At 36.3% G+C, this 10,751-nt stretch overlaps 2 non-coding genes across 2 annotated transcripts; both read right to left on the bottom strand.

Moving 5' to 3' along the window:
* Positions 1-2,688: 2,688 nt before the first annotated feature.
* Positions 2,689-2,797, bottom strand: LOC127746171 (small nucleolar RNA R71). Its single transcript, XR_008007790.1, has one exon. It is a non-coding gene; the product is annotated as a small nucleolar RNA R71 (small nucleolar RNA).
* Positions 2,798-9,397: 6,600 nt separating this feature from the next.
* Positions 9,398-9,501, bottom strand: LOC127746026 (small nucleolar RNA R71). The gene has a single exon (XR_008007647.1). It is a non-coding gene; the product is annotated as a small nucleolar RNA R71 (small nucleolar RNA).
* Between the last annotated feature and the right edge of the window lie 1,250 nt (positions 9,502-10,751).

Genomic DNA, 10,751 nt, shown 5'->3' with positions numbered 1-10,751 from the left:
TCTTGGAGTTAAACGCCAGCTTTGGTGCCAGTTTGGGCGTTTAACTCCCATTTGGGTGCCAGTTCCAGCGTTTAACGCTGGGATTTCTTGAGGTGACTTTGAACGCCGGTTTGGGCCATCAAATCTTGGGCAAAGTATGGACTATCATATATTGCTGGAAAGCCCAGGATGTCTACTTTCCAACGCCGTTGAGAGCGCGCCAATTGGGCTTCTGTAGCTCCAGAAAATCCACTTCGAGTGCAGGGAGGTCAGAATCCAACAGCATCTGCAGTCCTTTTTGGTCTCTGAATCAGATTTTTGCTCAGGTCCCTCAATTTCAGCCAGAAAATACCTGAAATCACAGAAAAACACACAAACTCATAGTGAAGTCCAGAAAAGTGAATTTTAACTAAAAACTAATAAAAATATACTAAAAACTAACTATATCATAACAAAAACATACTAAAAATAATGCCAAAAAGTATACAAATTATCCGCTCATCAAGGATCGCAAAGGGGAGTGGATTTCTTAGTGCTTCACCTTTGGCTATAGTAGGAAGCCATGAGTTAACTTGATGACGATGTTACATGAGTTTCTCGGATATGGTGGACTTCTATGGTTTAGAAGAGACTAACTTGATGAGAATGCTACATGAGTTAGTCAATTATGGCTGCCATTGAATGAATTATTCGTTATTGAAGTAGATAGTAAGAAAAGTTAATCCGGAAAGAATATGCATCTTTAAAGCCTTAACTGAATTTCTATCATCACTTTCACACTAATCTGGTATTTCGTTTCCTTTACTATTTTGTTATGCTTTCAAACAAACAATTATTTTTTCTAATTGCCTGACTAAGATCTACAAGATAGCCACTGCTTGCTCAATCCGACAATCTCCGTGGGATTTGACCTTCACTCACCTGAGGTATTACTTGGACGATCCGGTGCACTTGCTGGTCTATCTGTGCGAAACGTTTGGAGTTTAATTTTGTGCACCAAGTTTTTGGCGCCGTTATTGGGGATTGTTCGAGTTTGACAAACCACCGGACTATCTTGTTGCTTAGATTAGGTATTCTTTAAGGTTTAGTTACTCTTCTAATTGTGTCTTTTGTTTTCTTTTTCAAAAGTTTTTTCAAAACCCTTTTTTTTCTTTAGTAACCTTTATCTTTTGTTTGAGTCTTGTGTCAGTTTTTAAGCTTGGTGTCCCTTTTTGTGTTCATCTTTTCTTTAAATTTTTGAAATTGTTCTTGAGTGTTTTTCTTGGAATTCGAGTTGTTCTTATTTCTTTTCTTTGTTTGATTTTAAAATTTTTAAGTTTGGTACCCTTTTGATATTTTTCTTTCAAATTTTTGAAAAAAAAAATTAGTGTCATTTGATCTTAAATTTTTAAGTTTGGTGTCTTTTAGTTGATTTTTTTTTCTTTAAAAATTTGAAAATAAAAAATTTCTTTTACCTTTCTTTAATTTTTCAAAAATCTTTACTATCTTGTCTTATCTTGATTTAAAAAAAAAATTTAAGTTTGGTTTTTTCTTGTTAGTAAAGTTTAATTTTTAAATTTTAAATCTCATCTTTTTAAATCTTTATCTTATCTTTTGTTTATTTTTCTTTAAAATTCAAAAATCTTATCTTATCTTATTTTAATTTTGTTTCAAAATTAAATATTTTCAAATCTCAAATTTCGAAAATTCAAAATCTTTTTCAAATCTTTATCATATCTTTCTACCTTAAATCTTTCTTATCTTATCTTCTTTTAAAACCTTAAATTTTAAATTCTTATTTTTTTAAATCTTTACCATCTTTTAAAGTTTGATTTTCAAAATTTTTCATTTTTAAATCTTATCTTTCCTAAACCTTTTAAATCTCTATCTTATCTTTCTTTTTAAAATTTTGAAACTTACTTATCTTTTAAAATTAATCAAATCTTTTTCAATCAACTAACTAACTTTTTTCTTATCTTTTTCAAAATCACCTAACTACTTTTCCCTCTCTATTTTCGAAAATATCTCCTCTTTTCTCTCTATTAATTTTTGAAAACTATCCTTATTAGATGACATCTTCTTCTCTTTTCTTCTTGATCTCTCTCCCTCTAACAAAGGACCTTTATACTCTATCATAGAGAATCCTTTTTTTCTTCTCTTCTTGCATTCTTTCTTTTTTTTATGAGCAGGAACAGGGATAAAGAACCTCTCTTTGATCCTGATCCTGAACTTGAGAGGACTCTAAGGAGGCATTTACAACAAGTTAAAGCACAACATTTTGGAGAAAATCTCACAGAACTCTTCGAACAAGAAGCTGAGAATACAGATATGACAGCCAACCCTAACGATAGAGGAGACATAAGAAAGGTCTTATGTGATTTTACTGCACCCACTTCTGACTTCTATCGGCGCAGCATCTCTATACCTGCCATCAGTGCAAATAATTTTGAGTTGAAGCCTCAACTGGTCACTTTAGTTCAATAGAACTGCCAGTTTCATGGACTTTCATAGGAAGATCCCAACAGATTCATCTTTGATTTCTTGCAGATATGTGATACTGTCAAGACTAATGGAGTGGATCAAAAAATCTACAAACTTATGCTTTTTCCTTTTGCTGTAAGGGGCATGGCTAGGTTATGGCTGGATTCTCAGCCTAAGAAAAGCCTTGACTCTTGGGAAAAAGTGGTCAATCCATTTTTGACCAATTTCTTCCCACCTCAGAAGCTAAGCAAACTTAGGGTGGAAGTTTAGACCTTCAAACAAAAAGAGGGTAAATCCCTCTATAAAGCATGGGAGAGGTACAAGCAACTGATCAGAAGATGTCATCCCAACATGATTTCAGTTAGACCATGCTAGATATCTTCTATGATGGTCTCTCTGAATTGTCCATGATGGCATTGGACCATTTTGCTGGTGGATCACTCTACCTGAAGAAAACACCTGAAGAGGCACAGGAACACATTGACATGGTTGCAAACAACCAATTCATGTATACTTCTGAGAAGAACCCTATGAACAATGGGGTGGCTCAGAAAAAATGAGTGCTGGAGGTTGACACTCTTAATGCCATATTGGCTCAGAACAAGATCTTGACCCAACAGGTTAACATGATCTCTCAGCATTTGACTGGATTACAAGCTACAGCTGGCAGCACTCAAAATGCCTCCTATGAAGGAGATGGCTATGATCCAGATCAACCCATGATGAATGAGGTTAACTATTTGGGAAATTCCTTGAATCCCAATAATGAGCTTTATGGAAACACCTACAACTCATCATGGAGAAATTATCCTAACTTTTCATGGAGGGATCAACAGAAGCCTCAACAAGGCTTCAAAAATAATTAAAGTGGAAGGAACTATAATAGGTTCAATAAGAGACTATTCCCACCTTCTCAACAACAGATGCAGACTTCTAAGCAGAGCCTCTCTAACTTAGCCGCTATAGTCTCTGATCTCTCTAAGACCACTCATAGCTTCATTACTGAAACAAGATCCTCTATTAGGAATCTAGAGGTACAGATTGGTCAGCTGAGTAAGAGGATCCCTGAGATCCCTCCTAACACTCTCTCAAGTAACACTGAAGTTAACCCAAGAGAAGAGTGCAAGGCCATCACTGTAGAAGTTGAGGCCAAATCTGAAGGGGATGCTCTAGTGTTGAATGCCAGTAATGGAGTAGCTCGGCGTCCAATGCCAAAGAGAGACAAGTCCTGGCATTGAATGCCACAATAGGAGTAGCTGGGCTTGTAACGACCACTAAGGACCCTCCTATTGAAGAACTAAAGGGACCCAAAGCTCATGAGGAGACCATAGAGGTTCCCTTGAATTCCTTGTTGCAGATTATAGACTTTGAAGATTACTCCTCCTCTGATGAGGAAGAGGAAACTAGGGAAGAGCAAGTTGCTCAGTATTACAGAAACATTGGAGGATGAACCTCTAGTGCTCACCAAAGAACTCAATGCCTTGGTTTAGAAGAAACTACCTTAGAAGCTGTCGGATCCTAGATGCTTCCAAATTCCCTGCACCATTGGAACAATTACCTTTGAGAAGGCTTTATGTGACCTAGGGTTAAGCATAAACCTCATGCCTCTCTCTATAATGGAGAGGATGGGAATTTTTGAGGTGCAAGTGATGAGCAGATATTTTATACGCTTTTTGACATTATTTTCATATAGCTTTTAGTAGTTTTTATTGAGTTTTTATAGGTTTTAGTGTTAAATTCACATTTTTGGATTATACTATGAGTTTTTGTGTTTTTGGGAAATTTCAGGTATTTTCTGGCTGAAATTGAGGAGCTGGAGTAGAAGTCTGATTCAGAGATAGAGAAAGCACTACAGATGCTGTCTAGATCTAACCTGCCTACATTCGAAAGAGGTTTCCTAGAGCTACAGAAGTCTAAATAGAGCTCTCTTAATGGATATGGAAAGCTAACTTCCAGAGGTTTCCAGAAATATATAATAGTCTATACTTTGCTTCGGATTAGAAGCCCCAAAACTGGTATCCAACACCAGCTTCCTGCCCTCTTCCTGGCGTCCAGCGCACAAAGAGCAGAGACCAATGTACAAACGTCCAAAGAGGACCCTCTGGCTGGTGTTTCACACCCAAGGAGCCTCATAGCACGAGGATCTCATCAAAGCTCAACCCAAACACTCATCAAGTGGGTCCTAGAAGTGGATTTTAGAGCTAAATAGACTATTTTACCCTTACTAGTCATCTGTTTAGTATTTAAGGGATTTTATTTATGTAATTCAAGAGACTTTGGAACCTTTTACATATCATACATGTTTTACCATTGTTTTTACATTCAGTATGAGTTTCTAAACCTCCTAGGTTGAGGGGAGGAGCCTTGCAGAGTCCTATGAATTAATAAAAGTATTACTGTTTCTTCTTCAATCCGTGTTTGATCTATCTCTAAGATGTATATCCCGATCTTCATCATGGTGAATAGAATGATCTAACCAATCAGCTCTGTTTATCACATTAAGATGAATGTGCCTGACAAATACCCACGTCTACTTGGGTTCATGTGAGTACCTGGAAGAAAAGCATGAGCCAACAGCTATGTTTATACATCTCTCAGACGATTAATCCACAACTTCGTTGGGGAATTCTCGAGACACCAGTTCAGCCAATTTATGGGATGATTAGGGTCTCCGTGGTATAGGCTAGAATCCAAAGAAGCAGCATTCTCTGATCTGGAAGATTCGACCTTGTTTGTGGCGTTTTGAGTAGGATCGCTCGGAGAATGACTTGCTAAGCACTTCACCATTCGTCAGATTGAATGACCATGACCAATGGCGTTCATTCTATAGTAGAGGAGATTAATGACCACAGGCAATGGCTTTGATCACTTACAGCCTGCCATAGAAGAAAATCATTTACATGCAAAGAAGACAATAGTACCAGAGTTAATTCAGAAAGACAAAGCAACTTCAACTCTCAACTCTATTCCTATTATTGCTTTTAATTATTTACAGAATATTACATCCAACAACCTTTTGATTCTGCCTGACTAAGACCTGCAAGATAACCATAGGTTGCTTCAAGCCACAATCCTCATGGGATTGACCCTGACTCGCTCAGGTATTACTTGGACGACCCAGTGAACTTGCTAGTAATGCTGCTATACGAAAAGTGTGGGGTTTGCGTACACGCACACCAGCAAGCTGCCAAGATCTTATTAGAGATGGCAGATAAGTGATGAGCGGATAATTTATACGCTTTTTGGCATTGTTTTTAAGTAGTTTTTAGTATAATCTTGCTACTTTTAGGGATGTTTTCTTTTGTTTTTATGCTAAATTCACATTTCTGGACTTTACTATGAGTTTGTGTGTTTTTCTGTGATTTCAGGTAATTTCTGGCTGAAATTGAGGGACCTGAGCAAAACTCTGATAAAAGGCTGACAAAGGACTGCTGATGCTGTTGGATTCTGACCTTCCTGCACTCGAAATGGATTTTCTGGAGCTGCAGAACTCCAAATGGCGTGCTCTCAACGGTGTTAGAAAGTAGACATCCAGAGCTTTCCAGAAATATATAATCATTCATACTTTATTCGAGATTAGATGACGCAAACTGGCGCTCAACGCTAGTTCTACGCTGCATTCTGGAGTCAAACGCCAGAAACACGTCACGAACCAGAGTTGAACGCCAAAAACACGTTACAACTTGGCGTTCAACTCCAATAGAAGCCTTAGCTCGTGTAAAGTTCAAGCTCAGCCCAAGCACACACCAAGTGGGCCCTGGAAGTGGATTTCTACATCAATTACTTACTTCTGTAAACCCTAGTAGCTAGTCTAGTATAAATAGGACTTTTTACTATTATATTTTCATCCTGGATTGTATTTTTGATCCTGTGATCATGTTTTGGGGGTTGGCCTCTTGGCCATGCCTGGACCTTCATCACTTATGTATTTTCAACGGTGGTGTTTCTACACACCATAGATTAAGGGTGTGGAGCTCTGCTGTACCTCGAGTTTTAATGCAAGTACTTCTATTTTTTATTCAATTCGACTTATTCTTGTTCTAAGATATTCGTTGCACTTCAACATGACGAATGTGATGATTCGTGACACTCATCATCATTCTCACCTATGAACGCGCGTGACTAAAAACCACTTCCGTTCTACCTTAGACCGGGCGCATATCTCTTGGATTCCTTAATCAGAATCTTCGTGGTATAAGCTAGAATTGATGGCGGCATTCATGGAAATCCGAAAAGTCTAACCTTGTCTGTGGTATTCCAAGTAGGATTCCAGAATTGAATGATTGTGACGAGCTTCAAACTCGCGATTGTCGGGCGTGATGACAAACGCAAAAGAATCAAGGAATTCTATTCCAACATGATCGAGAACCGACAGATGATTAGCCGTGCTGTAATAGAGCATTTGGATCATTTTCACTGAGAGGATGGGATGTAGCCATTGACAACAGTGATGCCCTACATACAGCTTGCCATGGAAAGGAAAAAGAAGGATTGAAGGAAGACAGTAGGAAAGCAGAGATCCAACAGGGACAAGCACCTCCACGCACTTATCTGAAATTCCCACCATTGAATTACATGAGTAACTTTATCTTTATTTTCTATTTTATTTATTTATTATTATTCGAAAATCCAATAATCTCTTAATATAGTTAAATCTGCCTGACTGGGATTTACAAGATGACCATAGCTTGCTTCATACCAACAATCTCTGTGGGATCGACCCTTACTCACGTAAGGTATTACTTGGACGACCCAGTACACTTGCTGGTTAGTTGTGCGGAGTTGTGACTAAGTGTGATTCACGTTTGAGAGTGCTACCGAGTCTTTGGAGCCATTGTTGATGATCACAATTTCGTCCACCAAGTTTTTGGCGCCGTTACCGGGGATTGTTCGAGTATGGACAACTAACGGTTCATCTTGTTGCTCAGATTAGGTAGTTTTCTTTTCAAAAAAGTTTTCAAAAATTTTTCAAAATTTTTCTTTGTTTTCGTTTTTCCCAAAAATTATTTTCGAAAAAAATAATAAAAATACAAAAAAATCATAAAATCATAAAAATAAAAAATATTTTGTGTTTCTTGTTTGAGTTTTGAGTCAATTTTTAAGTTTGGTGTCAATTGCATGCTTTAAAATTTTTCTTGCATTTTTCGAAAAAAAAAATTATGCATTCATAGTGCTCTTTATGATCTTCAAGTTGTTCTTAGTAAGTCTTCTTGTTTGATCTTGATGTTTTCTTGTTTCGTGTCTTTTATTGTTTTTCATGTGCATTCTTGCATTCATAGAGTCTAAACATTAAAGATTTCTAAGTTTGGTGTCTTGCATGTTTTCTTTGCATCAAAAAATTTTGAAAAATATGTTCTTGATGTTCATCATGATCTTCAAAGTGTTCTTGGTGTTCATCTTGACATTCATAGTGTTCTTGCATGCATCATGTGTTTTGATCCTAAATTTTCATGTTTTGGGTCATAATTGTGTTTTTCTATCTCATAATTAAAATTTCAAAAATAAAAAATATATCTTTTCCTTATTTCTCTCAAAATTTCAAAAATTTGAGTTGACTTAGTCAAATTTTTTTTAAAATAAGTTGTTTCTTATGAGTCAAGTCAAATTTTCAATTTTAAAAATCTTATCTCTTCAAAGTCTTTTTCAAAAATTAAATCTTTTTTATTTTTTATTTAATTTTTGAAAATCTTTTTAAATATTTTTCAAAAATCTTTTTCTTAATTTTATCTTGATTTTCGAAAATTATACTAACAAGTAATATGATTGATTCAAAAATTTGAAGTTTGTTACTTTCTTGTTAAGAAATGTTCAATCTTTAAATTCTAGAATCTTATCTTTTAGTTTCTTGTTAGTTAAGTAATTAATTTTAATTTTTTAAAAAATTAAATCTATCTTATCTTATCTTTTATATCATATCTTTTTCAAAATTTTATCTTTTTAAAAAATTTGATTTTAAAATATCTTATCTTATCTTATCTTCTTATCTTTTCAAATTTGATTTTTAATATCTTTTTCAACTAACTAATTAACATTTTGTTTGTTTCTTATCTTTTTCAAAACCACCTAACTACTTCTCCCTCTCTAATTTTCGAAAATATCTCACCTCTTTTTCAAAATTCTTTTCAATTAATTAACTAATTGTTTTAAATTTTAATTTTAATTCTATCTCACCTTTAATTTTCAAAAATTAGTAACTCCTTTTCAAAATTAATTTTCGAATTCTCTCTCTCATCTTTTTCTATTTATTTATTCATTTACTAACACTTCTCTTCACCTCTCTTCATCTCCAATCACTGCCTCTATCCTTACCCTTGTGTTTGGATTCTCCTTTCTTTATTATTTTCTTCTTCTACTAATAATAAGGATCCTCTTTACTGTGACATAGAGGATTCCTCTTCTTTTCTTATTCTCTTCTCTTTCATATGAGCAAGAACAAGGAAAAAGCACTCTTGTTGAAGCTGATCCTGAACCTGAAAGGACTCTGAAGAGAAAACTAAGAGAAGCTAAATTACACCAATCCAGAGGCAACCTTTCTGAAATTTTCGAACAAGAGAAGGAGATGACAGCCGAACCCAACAACAATAATACAAGGAGGATGCTTGGTGATTTTACTAAACCCACGTCCAAGTTTGATGGAAGAAGCATCTCAATTTCTGCCATTGGAGCAAACAATTTTGAGCTGAAACCTCAATTAGTTGCTCTAATGCAACAGAACTGCAAGTTTCATGGACTTCCATCTGAAGATCCTTACCAGTTTTTAACTGAGTTCTTGCAGATTTGTGAGACTGTTAAGACGAATGGAGTAGATCTTGAAATCTACAGGCTCATGCTTTTCCCTTTTGCTGTAAGAGACAGAGCTAGAACATGGTTGGACTCACAACCTAAAGATAGTCTGGACTCCTGGGATAAGCTGGTCACGGCCTTCTTGGATAAATTCTTTCCTCCTCAAAGGTAGAGCAAGTTTAGAGTGGATGTTCAGACCTTCAAGCAAAAAGATGGTGAATCCTTCTATGAAGCTTGGGAAAGATACAAGCAGATGACCAAAAAATGTCCTTCTGACATATTTTCAGAGTGGACCATATTAGATATATTCTATTATGGTCTATCTGAGTTTTTCAAGATGTCATTGGACCACTCTGCAGGTGGATCCATTCACCTAAAGAAAACGCTTGCAGAAGCTCAAGAACTTATTGACATAGTTGCAAATAACCAATTATGTACACTTCTAAGAGGAATTCCATGAATAATGGGACGCCTCAGAGGAAGGGAGTTCTTGAAATTGATGCTCTGAATGTCATATTAGCTTAGAATAAAGTGTTGACTCAGCAAGTCAACATGATTTCTCAAAGTCTGAATGGATGGCAAAATACATCCAACAGTACTAAAGAGACATCTTCTGAAGAAGAAACTTATGATCCTGAAAACCCTGCAATGGCAGAGGTAAATTACATGGGTAACCTTATGGAAACACCTATAATTCATCATGGAGAAATCATCCGAATTTCTCATGGAAAGATCAACAAAAGCCTCAACAAGGCTTTAATAATGGTGGAAGAAATAGGCTCAGCAATATCAAGTCTTATCCATCATCTTCTCAGCAACAGACAGAGAATTATGAACAGAATACCTCTAACTTAGCAAACTTAGTCTCTGATTTGTCTAAGGCCACTTTAAGTTTCATGAATGAAACAAGGTCCTCCATCAGAAATCTGGAGGCACAAGTGGGCCAGCTGAGTAAGAAAATCACTGAAACCCCTCCTAGTACTCTCCCAAGCAATACTGAAGAAAATCCAAAAAGAGAGTGCAAGGCCATTGATATAATCAATATGGCTGAATGCAAGGAGGAGGGAGAGGACGCGAATCCCAATGAGGAAGATCTCATGAGACGTCTCTCAAGCAAGAAGGAGTTCCCTATTGAGGATCTAAAGGAATCTGAGGCTCATATAGAGACCATAGAGATCCAACTAAATCTCCTTCTCCCATTCATGAGCTCTGAAGACTATTCTTCCTCAGAAAAGGATGAAGATGTGACTGGAGAGCAAGTTGCTCAATATCTAGGACCCATCATGAAGCTGAATGCCAAGTTGTTTGATATTGAGACTTGCGAAGGTGAACCTCCCTTGCTCATTAGTGAACTAGATACATGGATTCAGAAAACTTTACCTCAAAAGAGACAAGATCCAGGCAAATTCTTAATACCCTGTACCATAGGCACTATGACCTTTAACAAGGCTCTGTGTGACCTGGGGTCAGGCATAAATCTTATGCCACTCTCTGTAATGGAGAAACTAGGGATCATTGAGGTACAACCT

Source organism: Arachis duranensis, chromosome 3 (assembly GCF_000817695.3).
Source record: "Arachis duranensis cultivar V14167 chromosome 3, aradu.V14167.gnm2.J7QH, whole genome shotgun sequence".
Taxonomy (NCBI): domain Eukaryota; kingdom Viridiplantae; phylum Streptophyta; class Magnoliopsida; order Fabales; family Fabaceae; genus Arachis; species Arachis duranensis.
Note: the sequence above shows the minus strand (reverse complement) of the source record. Positions and strands in the feature narration are given on the sequence as shown.